This window comes from Ambystoma mexicanum, chromosome 2p (genome assembly GCF_040938575.1).
Source record: "Ambystoma mexicanum isolate Mex_15411 chromosome 2p, UKY_AmexF1_1, whole genome shotgun sequence".
Taxonomy (NCBI): domain Eukaryota; kingdom Metazoa; phylum Chordata; class Amphibia; order Caudata; family Ambystomatidae; genus Ambystoma; species Ambystoma mexicanum.
Window position 1 is genome coordinate 11,713,728 of NC_090923.1, and position 24,426 is coordinate 11,738,153.

General features: G+C 44.4%; 1 pseudogene; it reads left to right on the forward strand.

Annotated features, from left to right (window-relative positions):
* The window catches only part of LOC138566138 (zinc finger protein 850-like), a 251,467-nt pseudogene that overhangs the window by 44,771 nt on the left and 182,270 nt on the right, over positions 1-24,426 (forward strand).

Genomic DNA, 24,426 nt, shown 5'->3' on the forward strand with positions numbered 1-24,426 from the left:
GGAGACAAAGGTGATGTGCCAAATATATTGCTTGGTGGATTAAATGGAAATCTAGTGTGCTGATTGGCAGACCGTGGGGTCACAGAAGTGGCAGAGACAAATGTTCGGGGTAATAAAACAGAATCAGGTGAGGGTGGGAGTGTTAATGGTTCAAATTGGGTTGATAGCGACAGCGGCGCTATTGGAGGCATGTTAGCTGTGAGCTTGTATGAAGTATATGCAATCATTAATGAAAAAGACCCAAGAAAGTAGTTACAAAAGCAAGGAACAATGTGAGACACAACAATATACTTCCCTAGCAGAGCAGAACAATAACAAAAATCATATACAAGCAATCAACAACAGACAAGCAAAGAAAATAGACGTGTTCTCAACATGTCTCCCTTGAAAGGAGGTGTAGAGTTAGTTTCAGCTTACAATGGTCCAAATGAAATAAAAATTAGGCACTAACAAGGCACCGTGCCTGCGCGGCCAAGCGGTACTTACGAGTACTTGCTCGTGCGCGCTGTGTGCGGTTAAACTCGCTAATATAGCTGAGCAACCTGGGAGAATCCTAGCAGCTAATCCCCACAGAGTGGGCGTTTTTTTTTTAACTATGTCAAACAAAAACACAGGGGATTCACAGAAAATGCTGTTTTGATTGGTGGGTATTGTAGCTTGTGAAGTCCTCAATAGAACAGGAGAACGAGGATAGGAGCAGGTCCAGAACACACGACCAAGGTGTACTTAAGAGGATTTGTTTGACCTCTGCCATGAATTTCGACATGAATGTACTGTCCTGGTCAGTGAATTTCTTTGGTAAAACCCACGCATGACAGGAAATTAATGTAGTATTTTGATATTTGTTGAAAGATAATACTCTTCATGCAACGTAATGTAATGGACATTTGTATAGTGCCTTTCACCATTGGTATTATCTCAACCCTCTGTCGGGAAATGCTTCTGGATAGCGGGTTCTGTAATCCACAATTGCCAAAATGTACTTGGTTCCAAGGGGCCAATAATGTCCATGCCTATTCTCAAAAAAGGGATTGCAATGATTGGAAGGGGCTGTAATGGGGCGGGGGGCATAGTAGAACTTGTGGCCTTCTGGAATAATACACATGTGGCCACAACATTCTTAACATCCACATGTACACCAGGCCAGTAGAACAACTTGGTAATATTTTGTTCTGCGTTTTCGTGGCGCCTGAGTGCCTGGATGTTAGAGGGGTATGCGCCATCTCTAGGACTCTCCGTCTGTGACTCCTGGGAACCACCAGTTATGTTCGCTAGACTCCCTCAGATATCAAATGTTTTCGGTAAAGCAGCTTATTTTATTAAAAGAAAGGGCCCTCCTTTTTTAGTACCTTCCTTCTGTAATGGCCTGATGGTAAGCCTTTGTCAGAATGGGATCATTCAATTTTGCGAATGCAAGTTCCAGGACTACTTGGGTGTCTTCATCCACCGGCCCATGCATTTCAGCATTTTCCCCATATACATCTTGTTTTGTTGTGGGGAAAGGTTCAGTTTGGTGATCTTCATCAGCTTTCCCAAAACCCTTGGTGCCCCTCTCTGTAATCTCCTGTTCTCCTCCCTCCACAGGTTTTGGAAAGAGAGCACATTCCAATATGTCCTAGGCTATATTCTCCTCAATCTTTATGTAGTAGGCCTTTTCCCATTTTTATGTATCAACACTTTAATATCCCCGATAGTCTGGGTCAATTACTTCCAGTACCCCATCCAGAACATACCGCCAGGCTAAGCCAAACTTCAATACCATCCTGACATATGTACCTCTGGGGAGGTTGGGGGTGAGACAATATTAAGCTTGTAGCCACTAGTTGATGTTCTCCTGCATGAACAACCACGTTCTGGCTGCTACATATATCAAACCCAATTGATTCAGGAGTTGTTACCGTGGGATTAGAAGCTTTGACAGTCAGTTTAGTGCACTGGAGGGTCCCCCAATTCATGTCAGTTGGGCAGGATTCACTCTTGACACCATTTATGGTAACATGGAATGAGGAGTCTGACCAAGAAAAGGCATGTTTGTTGCTGTAGACTTTTATTTGTATCAAATCAACCCTATCTATCACTTGTTCTAGAGGTGGTTTCCCAACCTCAACAACACTACAACTTGGGCCAGTCAGGAAGTCTGTTGTGTCAAAAGTAAAAGATATGTCCTAGTCAAAACTCCTATTCTTTCCCTTCCAATTAAACACAAATCACTAAGCTAACAAAAAGAGTATTATAGCCCAGGAAAAGGGCTCCCTTCTCCTGAGTAAAACAATGGCTCAAAGTTCGAGTCTCTCAAAATTCCAAGAATAACACGGGATTAGAACTATTGCACCCCCAGTTCTCCACAGATTCCTCTCGATACAAGTTTTTTATTATTTCCTTCAACTCCATGGGTTCCACAGTCTCTTTACTTGCACACTGTCCTTCAATGTGCCCTGACCGGGACTATGGAGATGGTCCCCGCGCTCGCTTGGCAATGTCCTTCAGTGCGCCCTCACTGGGCAAGGAAGAGGTTTCCCCAGTCTTTCTCAATATTCCAATTGCACATCTTATGAAACTGACAAGAGTGTTGCCTCACAAAATGATCTACGTCCCTCTCGTCTTATGTTATTACCTTCTTATGTTTGTCTGGATGCCTCAAAGACTTATTACTGTTCCCGTTACCTTCTCACAGGGAACGCACCACCAGACAAATCCCTCCTCCCTGTGTATTCACAATTGTAGGGATTGGCTCTCTTCCCCTGGTTCTCCTTTACATTTGAAACAGTACGAGTTTGCAGTATTGTAATGTGGATATGGGTCGCATACTCACAGGTCACCTGGTATACTCCTCTGCCAGGTTCTTTTCCACCTTGATAACAGCTCAAAATCTCTCAGGCATGGATCTTACTTGAGATTCTCTTTGACTTTCGTTCAAACATTTAACTTTGCCTGGTATACTCTCCTGCCAGGACTTGTATGCAGTTTTTTCAAATGCCTAACTTGCTTTCCTAAACACTTGACTTTGACTAGTATACTGTCCTGCCAAGAGTTGTATGCCGTTATTTTTCCTTTTGTCCACAAAGTAATATTTGCCCAACGTTGGCTTATCAGATCTTGTTTAAGAAATTTCATTTCAATATTCGTTGTTGTAATTGCTTTGCTTTCTCTTCTTAAACTGGGGTCCAGCGACACGTTTGTGGTATTCAAAAAATATGTTAACCCTTTACAGACTTCACCTTGTCCCTCCCATTATTGCTATAGAGCGGCATTCATTTTGAAGCAACCCGATAACCTGTTTGTCTTCCCTGGGGTTACCGGGTGCTTTAAATGTCTCTCGTTCCTCTCAGCTTCTTCTCCAGTCAGGTTGCTGGCTCAGCATGTGTCCATTAGCCGCTGTGCCTTTGCTGTGTCTTGTTCCACTTTGTGCATCTCCCGCTACCTCTCACTCGCGGTGGGCACCTGCCACTCTGTTTCTCCTCACGGCATCAGGACTTGCCTTTGTGTCGCTTTCTCTGGCACGCTGCCTCGCAGTGTTTTGACCGGAGCCTGCCCACCGTACTGTATCTCCCAGCTTCTGCACTTCTCCTCTGCATCTGTCAGCTGCTGCAGTGTTAAACTTCCTGGCTGGATTGAGCAGTTTCCAAAGACTAGACCGCTGCATGGGCTTACCGGTCTTAGTCCTCCTCATTGATCCGTCCCTCTTTCCTGTCTCAGTTGCTGTCATGGCATTTCTAATGTAATGTTGAGGAAGCTGATAGCGGTTTTCACTGGAAGTAATCATTACTGCTCCCTGCCTCTTCCTCGTCTCAGTCATGTGATGGGGCAATAATTGGTGGACAGTTTTCAGTGAAGTGATGGTTTCTTAAGTAGGAGGTGACTCAGGCTTCTTTGATGCAGGTGGGGACAGCACCTGAGTGGAATAAGGCATTTATGAAGTCAGTACTGATGGGGGTGAGGGCTTCCGAGCAGAGTTTAATGTTGCGCCTTTGTGAAGTGCTGTTCGATGGCCCGGCCCAGATCTCTGATCAACTTTGGAATCCTGAGAAGAAATACTCACTGGTATCTATATACCGTTAGATGCACTGGACATTATTATTTAAAGACTATAAGTAAATATGTAGCTGTACTTGCCCCTAAACCACTTTTGTTTCATATTCTAGGCTCTTTAAACTGGTGGCTCTGCCCCCTTCCCAGCACCACCTCATATTCAGGGCGCGCATGCATTTGTGGAAGTGCCCTTTGTGAAGTGCTGTTCAAGTATATATCTCGGAAAAAACGGATGGAAATGGCTACAATGTTTTGAACCTATGGATTACTGCCACACGCCGCAGTGTTGTGTTGTGCCTAATTCCAGCATCCAAGTAAATAGTATACGGCCTACCGCCTCCAGCAGATTGCTTGTCTCATTTAATTGTGACTGCGACTCTTGGCGACCTGGTGAGCTGAGTTTATCTCTATCAGCAAATAAGCATAATCTTTTCTTTTAGATATTTTGGTGCCAGACCAAAGAGGCATTTGTGTGCCAATGTTAAAGCTTTAAAATGGATCTGATCTTCAATCCTAAACCAGTGCAAGGCTATCCTATCCTTTGAGATATGTTCACTCTTTGACTATCCTTTAATTACTCTGATGGCTTTATTCTCTATAATCTGGCATTTTTCCATGCAGTTCTTACTAGCCTGGAGCATGAGGGCGTTGCCATAGTCCAAACAAGACAAAATAATAGCTCTTGCTATTGTTGCAGTGTTTTTTCGCTCACAAATGGCCGGATCGCTCTGAGAAGACGAAGATGATAGGAGCTGCTTTTATGCAGATACTGCACCTGGGCCTCCGAGCCCAACGATGCTTCCATTACCACTCCAAGAGTTTTGACCTACCCTATCACCCGTATGTGGGTGTATTTGATGATAAAGGACTTATATTGTGGCCCTAACTTAGCTTGTTCTTGTTGGGTGCCTAAAATCATCAATTCAGTCTTCTTACTGTTAAGGCACATCCAGTTGTTCATCATCCAATTCTCATTGATGTTATACAGCATCGAGATTTGTATACTGTCCTTGATGTAGTCACTGTCCAACTCAACCACTAACTGGGTATCATCGGCATAATTTGTAAAAAAAATGCTGCGACTCCTTCCAGAGCCTCACAAAGACATCTCACGAACAGATTAAAAAGGAGAGGATCAGACTCGTCCCTTGTGGTACTCCATACTTTATCTTTACCAAGTCAAATGCCACACTCAGGTCCAGCCGCATAAGCATCCCTGTCTTGGTCTTATCCACAACACCCAGCATATCAGTCTGCAGATCCAACATGCCGTCTGCGCACTACGAGCAGCATGAAAGTCGGATTGTTGGTCATGCAGAATATGGTTCCCCTCCACAAGCATCTGTAGTTGCCCTGTCGTTGTTTTGTCCAGGATGTTTAGCATGAAGTAGTTACAGTTCATAATGGGGGTAAGTTCCCTGGGTCCTTGGGATCTAACCCAGGCTTTTTTATGAGGGGCATGATGGAAACTGCGTTAATACTTTTGGGCACCATGCCTTCTCTAAACGAGGCATTTGCTATCCTGCATAGTACAGGTGCAAAGTATTATTCTTGGGGGAATTATGTTCTCCGCACATGAGGTAGGTTTTATTGTGGATAATACATTCCTCATCTCTTCCTCCGAGATGGGTCCAAACTGAAATTTCTTTTCCTCCTGTTGACCATATTCCCTGACCGGATTCAGCATTTCTATGTTAGAGGTTTCCTTGTCTGTACTATAGCGTCTCTAGCCTTCTGTATGTTCTATGCAAACGCCTATTGTACTCTATCACAGTCTTCTTGAGTACGGTCAAAAGCATGTGACAGGGCCTGTGGATTCTCCCTGGAGTTTAAGATATTAAATAGTTTACTGGTGGAGTTTGCCGCAGATGTAATTTCCTCGTTATAAAACATTTTCTTGGCTTCTCTAATTCATTCTTTATAGCTTTTGTCAATGGCCTTCCATAGATCTTTATTTTCCTGTGTAGAGTGTTTAAGCCATTTACTCTGCACACTCTTTTCTCCTTCTTAAGTTTATCTAATTCGCTATGGAACCATTTCTGGTGATTCTCGTTCTTTCTAACCATCCTAGATTTCAACGGCGCCTGTTGTTCTACTAACTCTTGTATCGCGGCCGAGTATTTTTGTAGCATAACTTCACAAGTGTCCTCATCCTGAAGACAATCTAGTGTCTGACTCCTACACTGTTCAGGTGTGTAGGCCTTAAGTTATTGAAATTTCTACTTAAAACGTTTTCTTGCTTATTGGGCGTTTTTCTGCTAATTTTTACCTCGAAAGAGACCTTGCAATGATCGGACCAAATGCATGGAGATGTTTTCACCGCCTGAAACTCCAGGTTCTGTGCTATAACCCAATCCAACTGATTTCCCTTAGCTGTTGTGGGTTCCTGATAAATTACCTTAAAGTCAATATTATTGAACATTTTTTCCAAGTGGAGTGCATCTTTATCTATCAGGTTCCCTCGCCATCTGTTGAAATCACCCACCAACTGGGTTGCAGTGTTGGGGGACCTCAGGTTAAGTACAGGGTAAGTTCGTTTGTGAGAACCGAACTCAGTGAGGGGGTTCTATATAGAACTTTGGGAGTGAATGGGTTGTGTCAGAGTGATGTACAACGTGGTTTCACACGTGTCAGTGGAAAAAGTGCCTCTACCCTTGACCTTGATGTGTTTGCTCATACCAGGGGGTTCGATTGGGTGCTTGATATGGGGGATTACGTTGCGTGAATAGTGACCATCTACCTCTGTGTGTATTGTTTAAGTTCTCATGCAAAATCCCTAAGGGGAAGATCTATGACAAAGCTGGTAGCATATTCTTGAATAACACAGGCGATAGCATTCAATGGCACCCTGCGAACCTAGCCAAAGGAATAATTATCTTTGTACAAATTATCCCGACTTTTGTTCATTTCTACCAAAATGCTGGAAATGGCAGACAGAACACAAGTGAGACTTTTACGACAACTATAGAACAGATAAAAAACTTAGTGGCCTGTACATGAGAATATAAAGCTGTACAGGAACGCACAAACATGACATTGAATAAACGGAATAAATTCTGTTAAAAAAATGTATCAGGAAAAAAAGCTTCACTCCTTAATTTTCACTATACTTTCGTTCTCCATATGGGACATTCATGCAGTTGGAGTTAACGTTAAAATTAAAGATGCTAAATTGGAATATAGAAAATGACTACGACAATATAAAAAATGTGCGGAAATGAGCGATGGCTATCCATTGCTCACTCAGCCACATCTAAGAATACAGTGGCAATTTGGAAAAACATAAGGGCAAATGAAAAGAGCGAAATACCTATAAATTGTATTCCTGAAAATATATGGGCTGAACACATAACTCAAACTTTGTTTTGGAAAATGAGATAAGAATTGAAATCCCTGACACACTGTGGATATGTAACGCAACGTTCTCAGACATTTGAGATATAATTGAACATCTAAATAGCTCTCGGGCATGTTAATGGTCTAATGAAAATGTCTCCGAGAAGCATTGTGGTTACATTTTGTAGAAATTGGGAAGTCCGGCTTCCTTCCGTCATCCTGGAAGGAGAGCCACATTCTCCCAATGTACAAGAAAGGCCAGAGCTGTGATCCCCGCAACTATTGACTCCTGGCTGTGCTCAACAGTCCCGCAAAAGTGTTTGCACGGATATTATTAGCTGACTTGAATGCCTGTATAAATAAAAATTCGATACTAAGTAAATATCAAACAGGCTTTAGAGCAGAATCAAGAACTAGCCACAATGTATTGACATTGGTATCTTCAGTAGAATATGCCTGGAAATGTAGAACAACTGAAGTATATACCCCCTATATCGACATCAGTGCTGCTTTCGATAAGGTAGTTAGGAACAATCTTTGGCACAAACTGCAGGCATGGAACATCCCACAGGGCCTCCTGGAAATGCGAATGTTACTTCACTCCAACACAAGTGTTAAAGGGCATCTCAATGCTATTGGCCAACTGTCAGCATCCATTCCCATAGCAACAGGAGTAAAACAGGGATGCATAGTTGCGGCAACATTATTTAATTTATATCTGGCCAACCTTGCAACGTCCTTCTGACCAAATATGTTATGTCCCGTCAAAGTAGACACACAGCGCATAAGCTGGCTTGGCTACGCAGATGATGTACTATCACTAGATTATACACCCAAGGGGTTACACAGTTTACTTGATAGTCTGGGAAGTTTTGCTTAACACAATGGACTGCGAATTGACACTGAAAAAAGTAAAATAATTGTGTTGGCTGGAAATCGGAAAAAATGGATGAACATGAGCTGGTTTCTTGATCACAAAAAACTTGTGTGTTACTTCTTACACATGTCTAGGAATATCCGTTGATGATAGTCTTAATTGGAAATCCAATTGTCGAAAACCAAGACTAAATGCTTGAGGCTAGTAGGTGCAGCAAGTGCTTTTATTGGAAGAAACAGTGGCTCTTGGTAAAGACAGTCCTATTACTATACACAATGAAAATAGTGCCTGTATTAACATATGGGACCTCATTCCGAGATTGGAGGTGGTCATGGCGCTATTTGCGCCATGACTGCCTCCAATAACGGGTCCGGCACCGGTATGGTTCAATGGGGATTTAGGGGTGTAGTCCGACCTTTGCGGGAATGGTAAGTCCCTATTGAGAAAGCCATTCCCCATTCCCATTGAGCCCCCATAGGGCTCAATGGGAATGGGGAAGGCGCTAATAACGGTACCCCAAATTGCGGTACCGTTATTAGCTCTGAAGTCCCTTAACGGGTCCCGTCCATAATGCCTGGCCAGACCAGGCGTTAAAGGAGGGACCTGCTAAGGGACCTCGTAGTAGGGCGGTAAGGGATTACCGGCACCGGTCTCCTTACCGTGCCCGGGATCCCTTACCGCCCTACTCGGAATGAGGGCCATGGTATTGAGATTGAGGCTGCTGGCCGACACGTGAGGCTGCACAATCACACTAGGTGACATAGCATAGACGCCATCTTGTATTAAGGCAACTCCATTTTGTTAGAAGCGCGTAGATATAACCCAGATAGGACACACGAAGAGCTGCAGCCCGTGCCACACACAACTGTGCTCGCAGAGGCCCACGCTTTCCACCCCACCCCACACTGCCTGGCAGATCCGCTAAAGGCCCGTTCTCACGAGCAACCAGACACTAATGGACAACAAAATAAACACTGACAGTCAGCCTGCCTGCCCTGACCCCGTCACGAACCCCCCAGCAGTAGACTAGATGGCACCTCTCACCCCAACCCAACTCGAGGCCCCTTAAACTGTGCGGGAATCATTTATGTGTTATATGAAGAGTTGACCAACGTTCGCTGCTAATGTAAAAAGAGGTGGGCAAAGAGACATGCAGTACAAATATTGTTTACAGTGCGCGACTATGTAAGAACTGGTTTTATAATGAAAAAGTGATATGCTAATATGCCTTGCTCTCTCTCTCTCTCTGTGTTGTCCTCGAAGCCCACCCTGGACGCTACCTCATGTTCGTGTGTCAACTATAAATGTGAAATAGTATGTTAAAGCGATATATGTATAAACCAATCCAAGACTCCATGTTTTGTTGTTCCACCTCTCACCCGCGGCGCAGTCCCCCCTCCCAGAGCAGGGTGCCGCGCTCCGAGCTGCAAGGCCATTTCCCCTCCTCCCCACCCAGGCCGGCCAGCGATAACTGATGCTCGAACAACATAGCCGCAACTCCCCTTCCAAGCCTGCTGGAACCATTTCAAACCTCCACCTCTCCTAGGGCAGAGACCTTTGCGACCTGACTCTCTTGACTTACGAGCTAACTCCAGGGCCCTGGACACATGCCCCCCACGGCCCTTCGGTATCCCAGATGACCCCAAGTTAATGGGCCTCAAAGAAGAAGGCACTCGACCATGAACCGACACAGCAAAACGCCATCCCCCACCCCGACCACCTGGGCCAAGCAACCGAGTAACCCATCCTGTGCCCCTAACCCTGCATACGGGCCCTCAAGGGTCAGGGCCCTCAAGGGTCAACATGTCCAAAGTGCCAAGGTGTCCCCACAATTGATGTATTAATGTGTATCTATTGCATATTGATATCCCTGTCTGTTTGGGTAACCAGGATCAAAATGAACTACGAGAAAGCAATACGTTAGACCGAGGTGAATGTGTGGCCACAAGGGCAAATGTTAGATTAGGCACCAATCATTGCTACATGTCATGTCCGGCCTTGCATACCGCCCTGATGAGCCCAGCTGACCCATCCATCCCAAAGTGGCACTGCGCTCACGTCCACCAATCCAGGAGTTGGAGATGTATACTAAGTATACCACCTAGCCTTCCCTATCCAATCCCAGAGACTATGTGCCCCCTATAGCAAGTGTCATTGATGACGTGTATTTGTAGTATAACTAACTGTCTTTGCTATTGTCAGACAGAGCGCTCTCGGAGTCTGCAGAGCCCTTTGCATGCCCTATATTAATTTTAGATAAACGAAAAACCTTTTATCTCACCCGCACTTGTCCTCGTCTTATTCCCGTTTGGGGTGTGTCCTTATTTGCCTCTCACTAAGGGGGGTGCGTTTCTGGGGACGCTTACTTTCACTAGTATGGAGGTAGCCATGCCGCTTTTAGCGGCATGGCTACCCCTATACCGGGTACCTGGTTCCTGGAATGGGGAAATACCGGGCCATTTCGACCTTGGAGGGCCCGGTAATACCCTATACCTGGAACCCGGACCCGGTACGTCCCCATTCCCTTTGAGCCCCATAGGGCTCAATGGGAATGGGGAGGATGCTAACAACGGGCCTGTTAATGATGGGCCCGTTGTTAGCATCCTGGTCTGCTAGCCGGTCCCGCTAAGGACGCCTGGTTTTACCAGACGTCCTTAGCGGGACCCGCGAGCACACCTCGTAATGAGGCGGCAGAGGGTTAACAGCACCGGCAGCTCTACCGGAGCCGTTAACCCTCTACCGCACTCCTCGTGATGAGGCCCAATGACTCTTAACAACAAAAATATAACCGTAGATTACGCAAAGGCCTTTATGAGCTTAGACAATTTCACCCATTTTGATGTATGGGGGAAAATATTCACTATTTATAATAATTGGAAGAGTGGTTGTCAAATTGACATATCAATAAACAACATAAAACAAATAAAATATTGGCTAAAAAAGAAAATCAGATCATTTGACCAAGAAAATTACTTGATACGACTCTAGAGCAAGTAAAATAGTGGACCCTTCATTGAATATATACATTCTCAAAACAGCCTTTCAAGTTATATCACAGCGTTTGCTGATGCATGGGTCATCAGACGGTACCTACTACTAAAATTGAACAAAAGTAAAGTACTGGAAAGGGAAGGAGCGAAGAAATGCCTACAACGCAACGAGCGCAACTATCGGTTATGTGGCGGCAACAGAGTCGAATCTCTAGAACCCATATTGACAGAATGTGAAAGTCTTACCCATATCTGTGACCTAATGTTGAAATCTTACAATAACTGTTTTAATTGTCGTGAACCTAGAGTATTGTGGAAAATGTTTTATGGACGGGAATGATGAGAATGTTATTTATTATATGATTAGATTTTATCGTAAATGCACTGAGGTATTTGAATTGTATGAAATTTGATATAATACTTTTTTATTCTTTTTTCTTTTAAACACATCGAACAAACATGTACTTTACCATTTAGTATTGAGTTAGAGGTGATACTCTTTTGCATGTATCTTGCACATTTTATAATTTTAAAATGGTTGTTTTTGTGTGTATATACAAAGCTTTCAGCTGTAAGTATATAAATAAAATTGAAAATGAATGATGTGTGCTGGGCAAGCTTGCCATTGCAGTTGGATAGTTTCAGGAGTTGATTCATATCAGTGACTTCAGTTGTAGTAGTTGTAGGACTATGGAGAAGGTGGTAGTATAGATCAGGCGGATTTGGAAGTGGGGGTTGATGGAGGAGGGGAGGTGTTTCTTAGCAATTATTTTTTCTCATAGCTTACGTTTTTTGGGGAAAGGGCGTTTTGATGGGCGTGCACCAGTCTTTGTCTTTAGGAAATAGAGCAGTGGGCTAGCCCGGGTTTTTAAGTCCTCTCAGGATTTTGAAAATGTCTTTGGAATTAGAAGTGGCTTCTGTGATTCTTGCGTTGTGAAGGTTGGTTTTAGTGCGTATGAGTGAGGTTTTATAATTGTAGGCAGCTGTGATGAAGGCTGTTCCAAGGCGCGGTTTCGATGGCAGAGGATTTGCAGCTCTTCCGTGAACTATCTGTTGTTGCGTCGATTTCTCTTAAAGCCAGGAATTTGAGGGGCCATATAGGCCCTTAGCTTTAAGGAGTCTGGTGTTGTAGTGGTTGGTGAGCAACTGTGGGATCTGGGTGACACAAGGTGACTGAGAGTTTATTCAGTTTGGGCAGGGGAGTATCTTTGCGTGTATTGCGAGCAAAGACATATTGAGGGAAGGGGTGTGATGGTTGGGGGTGAGTGATTGTGAGACCGTGAATTCTATTAAGTGCTGCTCGGTCCAGGGGAGCAGAGAGTTGGCTGTGATGGTAAGGCTAGTGATGTGGGTGACAATAGAGTCTAGAAAGTGGACTTTGCTGTGGGTGTGAGAGGTGACTATATGGGCGAGGTTCATTTTGGAGAGTAAACTGGGTGGATGTAGCTCGTATTTCAAGTGGGTCATTGCAGCCAAGGTTGAGGTCACCTAGCAGGATAGCTTTGGTAGTGGGTTTGATTAGGGGGACAAGAGGAGGGGAGTTTCTAGGTCTGATGTGCTTGTTTTGTTAGGGTGTTGGCAAAGGAGTCCAATAGTGAGTGTGGTCTGTGAATTGATGGCGAGCTTAGTGAGTAGCATTTCGCAGCTTGGTGTAATGGGGTTGTGTGTGTATCTTGGATCAGAAGAGAGGATTTGTGTATGCGGGCAACTCCGCCACCCAGTTTGTTGGTGCAGTCTGCTCTGTTGATGGGGAACCCAGGGGGCGTGGCAGGAGGGGGGTGCTGCTGTATTGTGGCGCCAAGCTTCTCTGATGGGTAGAATGTCAATATTGTGTTCATTGTCATGAGGTTATGAATCTCTAAGGAGTGGTCACATTCAGAGCGTGCATTGTGAGTGCCCAATTTAGTCGTGAATTGGTTGTGTGGTGTGACAGGGGAGCAGTGTTAGTTGTTGGTGTGTGGGGGGTGGGGCAGTAGAGAGGATGTTATAGGGGATCTGGCTGGTGTTAGGATGTGGTGGGGGGTTGTACGAGAGGCGAGTCTGTAGGTCCTAGATGCAGGCGGTATGGGGCAGTGGCTGGGTAGAGGGTTGGAGAGTAGGTCTGAGTTAGTGCTGGAGTGTAGTCTGTGCCTGGTGGAACCCATGCAGAGGTATGTGGGTGTAGGTTAGGTGGTATGGATAGTGTTGTCTTGATGTGAAGTGTTGGTAGGTGCAGTAGCGACAAGAAGAGGGAGGAAGAGGGCTGGGATAGGGGAGGTGGTAATGGAGTGGGAGAGTTGGGGGAAGAAAACTAGTGAGAGGCATGGAACGGGTATCCAGGGGAAGGTAAATTGTATGTGAGAAGTGCCTGAGTGGTATGGAGTTGTGTGAGTGTAGTGTAATAGCTGGTGGTATGAAATAGAAAGGGGGGGCTAGGGGTTAAGTGGCTGGCAGTGGATCTGAAAAGGGTCATAATGCGATTATGGCAACTGATAGAGGTCGTAGGGTGCTTAGCTTCAGTACTATGATCCAGGTGTGGCCGGGCGCTTATCTTCTTGGTAAGGATTAGCTTTGGTAGAAGATCGTCAACATGGAATGGCGAGTGGGTGTTACGGCGTGTGGCACGAACAAAGGGCATAGAGATGTTGGTAAAAGGTTTTTTTACAAGGGGAATGGTATCATGCGCGCGCATGCCCTGGCTAGAGGCTGGCATCGCCTGCCGGCGTGTTTCCTCATCCTGTTGTTGACGAGGACCTGGCCAATCGGGCGATCCAGGAGGCAGAGCATCTTGGAGCACTGGAGCACAGCAGCGTGCTTCAGTAGAGATGTGTGTAGGTTCCGGGGCAGTGATGGCGGCAGCCATCTTTACAAGGAGCATGGGCTCATGTGTGTCTTTTTGGGGCCCGGGTCGGCTGGCTTTGTGGGAGTTCAGCATTAGTATTGCTGTTACCTCGATGGCAGCAGGGTGTAGAGGGATCTTCTAATATGGCCACCACAACATTAAGAGGGGAACGGTGCGGCTGATGTGGTATTGATTATGGGAATTGCCGATTGATCCATTCATGCGCCTTTAGGATATTGCGAGTTGTGTCTTCTCTGAACTGTGGCCATGAAAAATACATGGTTTAAACACCACTTATTTGTTGTTTCCTATGTTATTTAAGTATTTTTAAATGTCAAATTTACTATTTGGATTGTGTTTTCTGACCGCTGCAGCCTGGGTTGCCCCTAGGCCAAAGGTTGCTAGTCCTCCCACACACACATACATGAACAGACGCACACATTTACACACACTTACGTAGTGTCCCTAACTTCCATCTACTGGTCCTGCTGCGCCTGCGCACACTCGTGTTCAATTTAGAAACACCGTTCAGATCGGTCTCCCAGCAGGCTTTCTACATTGATCTGTTTTTCCATTTCATTTAAAATAAAACTAAAGATTCACTGAGGACCGAAATCTCCCCTTTGTACTCTTGATGGATTTTTTTAGCTGATCATAAGTGCAGGTATGTCCTGGATGGAGTATGCAATGGCAGACAAGACTCTGGGCCTCATCACAAGTTGGGCGGTATCCCGGCAGTAATACTGCTGGGATACCACCCAACGCTAATAGCGCTACTGCAACTTGGTCTGGAATATGCACCATATCACGAGTTGCATGTGCGGTAAATCTCCTTCCCCCATTGGGTCCATAGAGCGCCATTACTGCCGGCGGTGATGTTAGGCAGAATCCTGTGTAGTGCCCTTAGGGACCACTACACACAATTAAGACTACAAGTGGTAGTACAAGTTCACCTTTGGTACAAGCCTGTACTACACTGTTAAGGTGGTAGCAGTAGCGGAGCAGCCAGGCTTATCTCAAGAGTATTTGAGCAGTAGCAGAGATTACACAAAGGGTCCACAATTACTGTGACTCAAGCAAACACTGACTCAAGGTTTCAGGTAAAAAATATAAGTACATTTATTTTTAAACCATTTGTTGTAAAACACTTCACTTCTATAATTTCGAAACCACACGTAAAATACACTACACATAACCAATTCCACTTGTGCCAGTAAATTCAAGGTAAGTACTTTAGGATTTGACAGACCGGTGTTGCGATACTAACGCGTAACCGCGGATAGAAATGCTCACAAAGTCAAAACACACTCTGTACTTAAGAATTTCAAACAAGGGAAAAGTGAAGAAAAATCAAAGGCAATACTTTTTCAAGGCAAGGAGACTCGATGACTTGTTCAAAGAAACAGATTAAAATCAATAGGCCTGCGGCAAGGTCAATGTAGCAGATGCTCAGTTGCTGAGGATCACACGTTGAACAGTTCGAGATTCGAGATGCCAAGAGTTCGTAAGATTATCAAATGGAAGGAAAAGTTATAAGAAGGAGGGAAGAAAGAACAAATCTTCGTGGAGGTAAAGGGTTCACCCCGATTCTGGCTCGTCAGACGGAGAGTAAGACCAAGGGTGCACAGTACCTTATTCTGTTGGAGAAAACCTGGTGCCACGGCAGTTGTTCCTGGTAGTTCCTGCAGACTCACGGTTCCTGCGGCTTCAGTCGTGGGGACAAGAAGGAGGACGTCTGGAGCGATATGCACTACCCAGGGATGAGGCCAGCAGCAGCGAAAAGAACAACGATGGATAAAAGGTGCGCTCCTTTAAATCGGGAGAGGGCTCTTCTGATGGCTATCTTGACCACTACAGCACAGAAGTGATTTCGACCCAGGAAAGGATTCTCTGATTGAAGAAAAGATGAGCTGGTTGATCCCACCAGGCTCAAGGGAAGAAGACTCCGGACTGGATCTTCTTTTGTCATTGAAGGGTAGATAGCTCAGGACTGCAGCATGGCTTCACTGGGACTCGGGGCTGCAGCATCTGTCCTCTTCTCCGCTTCTCTTCGGTTCTTTGCAGTTCCAGTGGCGACTGTGCCTTCTAGCGCAAGAGTCCTTCCTTTTATGCCAAAATACCCCATTCACACATCCTGGCTGTCAATCACTCAGCAGGGGGGTTGTCCAGCCTGAAAACCATCTCAGCCAATCAACACAAAGTGCGACTAGGGTCTCCAAGGAGAACCTGTGCAGGGGATGACTACACCCCTCCCTTACATTCGGTCGACCTAGATACTCAGACGCCAAAGGAGTGCTTCTGGTCAGAAGCCCGCCAAAGGTTGGCGAACAAAGAGGCAAACCTGGTATGCCGCGCAAAGAATGACCCAAGAAGGATGTTAACAAAAAGAAATTGCGATTAAACCCAACCGGAGCCGAAATAAAAAGTATTTGGGCTAGCAGGTTTAAATTTTGAGGCTACTAAAATAGCCTAAAACAATACCACGTTATATGATATAATCTCGGTAGGAAAATTAGGGTAGATGCCACTGCCACCAGCGAAGTCTTAATCTTAAGGGAGCGAAACAATGCTCCAGGAGGTACAGATAAAAAGGGCTAAGAATTTACCCTTTCCAATACTCCATGTAAGATTGGGTGTACTGGATCTGTGGTTAAAATGACTAGGGGGTCATTAAGAAGTAGGAGGTAGGAGGAATGGTTCCATTCCGGGAACCATTCCCCATTCCCATTCGAGCCCCCATAGGGCTCAATGGGAATGGGGATGGAGCTAATAACGGTACCGCAATTTGCGGTACCGTTATTAGCTCTGAAGTCCCTTAACGGGTCCCTTCCATAACGCCTGGTAAAACTAGGGGTTAAGGAAAGGTCCCGCTAAGGGACCTCAGAATAGGGTGGTAAGGGATTTCCAGCACCGGTGTCCTTACCGGTGCCGGAAATCCCTTACCAGCTACCTCGTAATGGGCCCCTATGTAAAGTTAATGGCAACTTTATCCTTTTCTGGGGGACAGTAGTCAGCCCCAGAAATGGAGTCGGTGGGAAGTCTAAAAGACAACCCTGTGTCACTGCACTGAAGTTGCTGTGTAACACACAAAAGATTGGGACTACTGAAGTGGTGTACTCCAGAGTCCACAATCACAAAAACAGATGAAATACACATGGCAAAACACAGGTAAGAGTGGGGGAAAAGCTCACACTCTTACCAAGTGGAAAAAATAAACTCCAGAAATCTAGCAAAGCTGCTGGGAGACTCACTAGGTAAGGGAAATTAGCCATAGAATGAGAATTCTCCCTAACAGGTGATAGCGCCATAAATGCTTGAAAACAGCCCGAAAATTGTCATTTTTACCTGGAGCAAAAAGCTGGAGGTAAAAATGCAATTTTCCGCCAACTCTTGGTTTGGCTAGACCTTAAATTCGGCAGTAATACTGTTACTAATGCATTTAAAGGCTCACGTCAAACTCATGATGAGGCCCAGATCTGACTTCTCCTTCACATGCATACTGGAATACTCATAGTTTCTCGTATATTCTGTCGCACAGTAAATAACCTAGCACTGACAGTCTGACCGACAGTAGCCCGCGTATCCTGGGGTGACTAATTATGTACACTATTCACAAATACATAAATCTTATTCCAGGATCAATGCCCTCTGGGACACAAACGACAACATGTGTAATCAGTAAATGGTGCTGATCCCTTCTTGGATATTAGGAATGTTGGGGCTGCATTCCCATTGTTTACTGGAGATGTCATGAAAGCAATCCTTGCTCACAGTGCAGAGGGTACAGGGGCTTGCTGAGATGCAACCTAGGGTGCAATAATCAGAGTCCACAAAAAAGGGGTCTGGACCGGGTTATGGGAAACTGACAAGTAACAGGCCCATTTACACCCAATCAACAATGAAACAGAGTGCCCCCTCCCCACCCTTTCTGAGCGCTATCCAGTGGTGTTTTGAGAAGAGCAACAAAAGTGGTATCTCTTTGGCCAGTTATCTTCAGTACATGGCATTTGTATAAAAAATTAGGAAGACAAATGGGACGATATTGTAGAGAGTCTCCCGTACACTTCCCCTTATTGCCAAACATTGCATTATATTGGTCTCTTTGTTTGTGTCAATATACATTTGCCTTAATGTAAGGAAGTCATCAGTGATTACAGAAGAGATTTGCGAAACCTGCCTGATTAGTAGCAAACTGCTGATCTAGTGTCAAACACCTGCCTTTATCGTTTGAATCTGGAAATGTGGAGCTTTCAAGGGAGTTTAGTCATTGCTGAAGAAATAAAATGGTAGAATGTATATGCACGGCCCAGATGATTAAAGTATGCACTTAAAATGTTGGTTCACCCAGCCTGTGTTTTACTCTCATACTCTTGGAAACTAAATCAGTCTTAAAAAAAATGAACCCCACTATTCCTGCTGCATATGGCCTCTATCACATTATATGTTATCATCAGAGAACCACTGCCCTGCCCCCTAGAGTGCGTGTCCCCAATAGATGGCACCCTGGTATTCAACGTCTTATGAGCTACTACGTGAGTAATTAACTAGTGCACATCACTACTACTGAGAACCTGTCTGCCTGTTACATGTGATGCCTGCGATTGAGAATGTGTTGAAACCAATAACGTGCATCTCCTTTTATTTTAACAGGTGATTGATGCCCCAGAAATGCAACCGCAGTGATTGGTAGATTCTCTGGACTAATGCAGTGAAAAGCGTCATTATTAGAATATGCAATTTTCAAGCATCTTAGAAGTGTGCAAGTTTGGGGTCCAGTTGTCTTTTCAGAGTGTTCAGGAACTGAGACTGTGAAGCCTATTGGCTACCAGATGGCTTGTGTCCATGCATCTCCTTCATGGTAACATCCGGTAACAAAGGTTGTTCTATGTGTCAATCCTGGGGTAGAGGGATGTCTGCCATGAAAATGGCAATGCTTGATGTTCACCAAGAACATATTTTTTGTTTTCACTATTTTTCCTGATAGAACGCATGTGAGTATTATTTTATACACCTTCTGAAAGAAAGGTAGTTTCTTTGAAGCATTTTGAGAAACACTTGTAAATGGACAAAGCATATCCTTCTACAGAATATTTTCAAAGCTTCAATCAGTGGCAACATTGTGCTCTGAATTAGGGAAAAGATTTCGTGGGAAGTGTCCTCTTATGCAGTAAACTGATGAGAAACCTTGCACACATACAGAATATGGGAAACATTGCCATCTCAAGAACATACTGATTGCCCACATAAGAACATAGGTGAAAAACATTATCATTGCACTCAATTTTAGAAGTGTCCATTTGTATGATACACTTGTCTGCCCCCATAAAATGCACACAGGTGAGAAACCTCATGAGTGCACTGAATGTGGGAAAGGGTTTGCTCAGATGGGAAATCTTACTACCCACCAGAGAACACATACAGGTGAGAAACCTTATGAGTGCACTGAATGTGGGAAAGGGTTTGCTCGGAAAGGATATCTTCTTAGCCACCAGAGAACACATACAGGTGAGAAACCTTAGATTTGCCCTGAATGTGGGAAAGGGTGTGCTTGGAAACAAGAGCTTACTCAACACCAGAGAATACATACAGGTGTGAAGCCTCATGTGTGCACTGAATGTGGGAAAGGGTTTCCTCGGAAGGGACATCTTATTAGCCACCAGAGAACACATACAGGTGAGAAACCTCATGTCTGCACTGAATGTGGAAAAGGGTTTGCTTGGAAACAAGATCTTACTAGCCACCAGAGAATACATACAGGTGAGAAGCCTCATGAATGCACTGAATGTGGGAAAGGGTTTGCTTGGAAACAAGAGCTTACTCGCCACCAGAGAACACATTCAGGTGAGAAGCCTCATGTATGTACTGAATGTGGGAAAGGGTTTGCTCACCAGCAAGATCGTACTATCCACCAGAGAAGACACACAGGCGAGAAACCTCATGTCTGCACTGAATGTGGGAAAGGATTTGCTCGGAAGGGATATCTTATTAGCCACCAGAGAACACATACGGGTGTGAAGCCTTATGAATGCACTGAATGTGGGAAAGGATTTGCTCGGAAGGGATATCTTATTAGCCACCAGAGAACACATACAGGTGAGAAACCTCATGTGTGCACTGAATGTGGGAAAGGGTTTGCGCTGAAGGAACATCTTATTTGCCACCAGAGAACACATACAGGTGAGAAACCTCATGAATGCACTGAATGTGGGAAAGCATTTGCTCAGAAGGGAGAGCTTATTAACCACCAGAGAACACATACAGGTGATAAACCTCATGAGTGCACTGAATGTGGGAAAAGATTTGCTCAGAAGGGACATCTTATTCACCACCAGAGAACACATACAGGTGAGAAGCCTCATGTGTGCACTGAATGTGGAAAAGAGTTTGCTCAGAAGGGACATCTTACTAGCCACCAGAGAACACATACAGGTGAGAAACCTCATGAGTGCGCTGAATGTGGGAAAGGGTTTGCTCGGAAGGGAAATCTTACTAGTCACCAGAGAACACATACAGGTGGGAAACCTCATGTTTGCGCAGAATATGGAAAGAGCCTCACTGTGAACAGTAACCTTACTAGGCACCAGAAAACACATACATGTAAGAAACATCATGTGAGTGTAGAATGAGGAAAGAGCTTCATTGTGAACAGTAACATTATTAAGCACCAGATAAAACATGAATGAGGAACCATTGCAGTGCAGTGAATGTGGAGAATACTCAAGTGTTCTTATCTGTCCTACGAGAGGACATGTAGCTGGTGAACTCCCCTCTGCAATTGAAGCTTCAGAGAGGAGGTGGCACTTTTTCAATGGGTCTAAGTTTGGCATGGCTAGTTACTAAAATGTGATGACCATATTGACACAGCTGTTCCTATTTTCCTTTGGCACCCACATGGCTTTTTATGATTGGTTGAATCACTGCTATTTCAAATGCAGCCCTTCTGGAATATTCTAAAAGGAGACTGTACCTTCTGTACTAAGGTATCCATCCTATGGAACTCTTTGCCTAAGGATCTCATGCAGATTAATGGGCTCAACATTTTGAAAGTAACTATAGACCCTCTTTGAATATATGAGGGAAACTGTCCTATGAATTATTTTTCAAGACGCTGACTCTCACTAAATGAGAAACCACTTGTATAGGTGGTGCCAGATAACATTTACAGATTAGAGCCTGCATTGGTGAAGTGAATGTGGGAAACCTTTAGTATTCTCTTAGACCTCTTGGTTGCCTTTGACGCCATTGACCATTAGATCCTACTTAGTCTAAGAGAGGCCTGCCTCAGGGAATCAGCCAATGACCATTAGATCCTACTTAGTCTAAGAGATGCCTGCATCAGGGACTCAGTCTTCTCCTTTTTAGAATCCTTCCAGGGTAATAGCTGTTATTATGCCTCATTTGATATCAGAGTCCCTGATTGACATGTTTCGTGCCGCAGGATTGTACCTTAACCCCTTTTCTTAATTTTTTATGATCTACTCCTGGCCTGACTAATCGAGTCCTGCAGATTCCGATTCTGCGGTTGCAACACTCTGATCCTATTATGCTTTTGGGAGCTCAAAAAAGGTATCACTCTACGTTCACAGCTGTCTGATAACTGTGAACAAGTAATTGGTTTCTCAATGACTGAGAAATCTATATTGGTTGTTGTGGTTGAACAGGGTACTTGGCATGCTTCCTTGGCCTTCCTCTGAGCTTGGTGCTCTCACCATGTACCCAGGTGTCAACATTTACTGTGAGCTCTCACTTGTCTCCTAGATGCTGTGGTTGGCAGCAGTTTATTCCCACATTAAGTTGCTGCACAATATCCTCCCATTTCTTAGCCTTCATACTCGCTTGCTATAACCCTCATTATTTCCAGACTTGTCAATGGCAATGCCATTTTATTCTGTGCTCCCTGACATATGTGACTAACTTCAGGTGGCACGGAAAGTGCCAAACTGATTCTTTCAGGCGTTCAGAAATGTGACCTTATCACTCTGGTTTGTACAGTCTGCACTGACTAATCTGAGAGGTCATGTGACCTCTCAGATTGGGTTTAAGGTGCTGTGTGTAACCCATTGTGCCCTTTATGGCACACATCCCCCCTTTTCTGCAGTCCGTCCTTCCACCCTTGTCCTGTTTGTATATATAGTTCTATTCCTCTAGATGAGAATGTCCTGTTTCAGAAGGTAGCCAGGGGGTGTAGCTTTTTTTGGTTTTAGCTCCCCATTTCTGGAATGCCGTCTAAGATTGCACACCACCACAGACCATGTGACCTTTGGATGAATAAGTACCAGAGAGAATGCATTTTATTTATTTTTTTAAAAGAAGGCAGCTCTTAATCCCTGGTACTGGCTTGCCTGCTTTCACCCCTCAGGTCCATGGATACATTCAGCCCAGCGATACCAGCCACGCTTCACCAATGGGAGGTGTTCTACAGGTATTACTGACTAATCTGTAGAGGAAAAATTCATGTTTTATTTTACATGAATTGCTAGATAGAAAGATGCGCGAAAAACCAGGAGTTACATTCTTTTCTGCTCAAGTAAAAAATGCCTCTACTGGGAATGAGAATTATACTTTTACACCTCCATAAATTAATTTTACTTTCAACTTCATAACATATGGATTAAAACATTCCACACTGCAGCCCTCCTTAAAGTGGGAGAAAGTTGCATTCTCAGATGGATAATTAGACTGAGCTTGACAAAATGCCTGTAAAAAGGCAATGTTCATCAACAGGAAAACATGGAGAATGGAATCCATGAACTGGGATCTCCAGTATTACTGCCGACGTCTGTTTCCAAGAAACACATGACTCACCTCAAACATCCTCCTCACTGAAATCTACAGTGTTTCCATTTTTGTGACACATTCTGCGGCACTAGGCTCCTTTCCTCCCCAGGATCCCCTCTAGTGTATTACACTATTGCCCATCTCTAGTGGAACACTCTTCTCCTCAGGACCCCCTCTAGTCTGTTACACTATTGCCCATCTCTAGTGGAACACACTTCTGAGGACCCCCTCTAGTGTATTAAACTACTGCTTATCTCCAGTGGAACACTCTTCTCCTCAGGACCCCCTCTAGTGTATTACACTATTGCCTATCTCTAGTGGAACACTCTTCTCCTCAGGACCCCCTCTAGTGTATTACACTATTGCCTATCTCTAGTGGAACACTCTTCTCCTCAGAACCCCATCTAGGGGGTATTACACTATTGCCTGTCTCTATTTGGGGCATGTAAGATTAGTAGATAGTTCCCTGACCTGGGATTGGCATATGGAGGTGCAATTACATAAAGGAGGGTGCATGCCCACTGTCAAATCACTGTCTTACAAGAAACCGTTCTTGTGTGAATGGCCTGGAGAACATGTCAAGTGTACCATTATATTATATGGACATGTATTTTAGAAAAGTGACATTTTATAAATAGAGTAGACAGGGAAAATGATTGGAAATCAAATAATGCCTTTCTGTCTAAAATGAAAATGTTGTGGGTGTAATGATATCATTGCTGTGCTCTCTGAATTCCAAGTTGGAATAGTGGGCAAAAATGTTTAACAAATTAAAGTAATCCTGGAAAGTTGCCAAGCTGAATTCAAGCCTTGCCCACCTGTGTTCACAAATTGAGGCAATATGTCACTGTGTTACATTAAAAATAAATATTCATTAGTACCTCCATTTGTGTGTTAAATCTATTTCTTGTTCCTGTCTTTACTCTGGAGTAAACTACTTCCTGGAAAAGAGGCGACTGAAGTGTTTTAGGAAGTGGGGTGACGTCTTGCTTTCACTTTTATGTTAGAATGAATGTGATTGTTAAATTCTTGAACGTATTTATCATGTTTGTATTTCTCTGAATTTTCCTTGTGGTTACACAGCAGGAATATTGGTATGTGCAATGGTGAATTCAGACAATGTATGTTTCATACAACATATATAATCAGTCCATATTCACTGGCTGCCATGGGATGCGACGAAAATACAGCAGTGTTTCCACCTCTAGTTGTTAGAAGCTGGTTATGTGGGGCAGGAAATCTCAAAAAAGAACCAGGAGAACAAAGTGCCAGTCAGGGATACGACCAGAGTGTGATTTCGGGATGATTTGGGCATGTATGAACAGTGGGTACTCTGAATACAGGGGTAGATTTGTTTATTTTTATTTATTTGATGATAGATGATGCTGTGACAACTCCCCGGTGTCGGCACGCCTCTAAAAGCACACTACTACTTCCAGAAAGGACAAAGTGCGATATGTGAGGTGTCAGCAAGCCTCTAAAAGCACACCACTACTTTCAGGAAGGACAGAGAGTGTGATCGGTGAGGCGGGAGAGAAAATGACACGCAATGGAACACACCAGTGAAGGGCTCAGTGGCTACCCATGGCAGATTT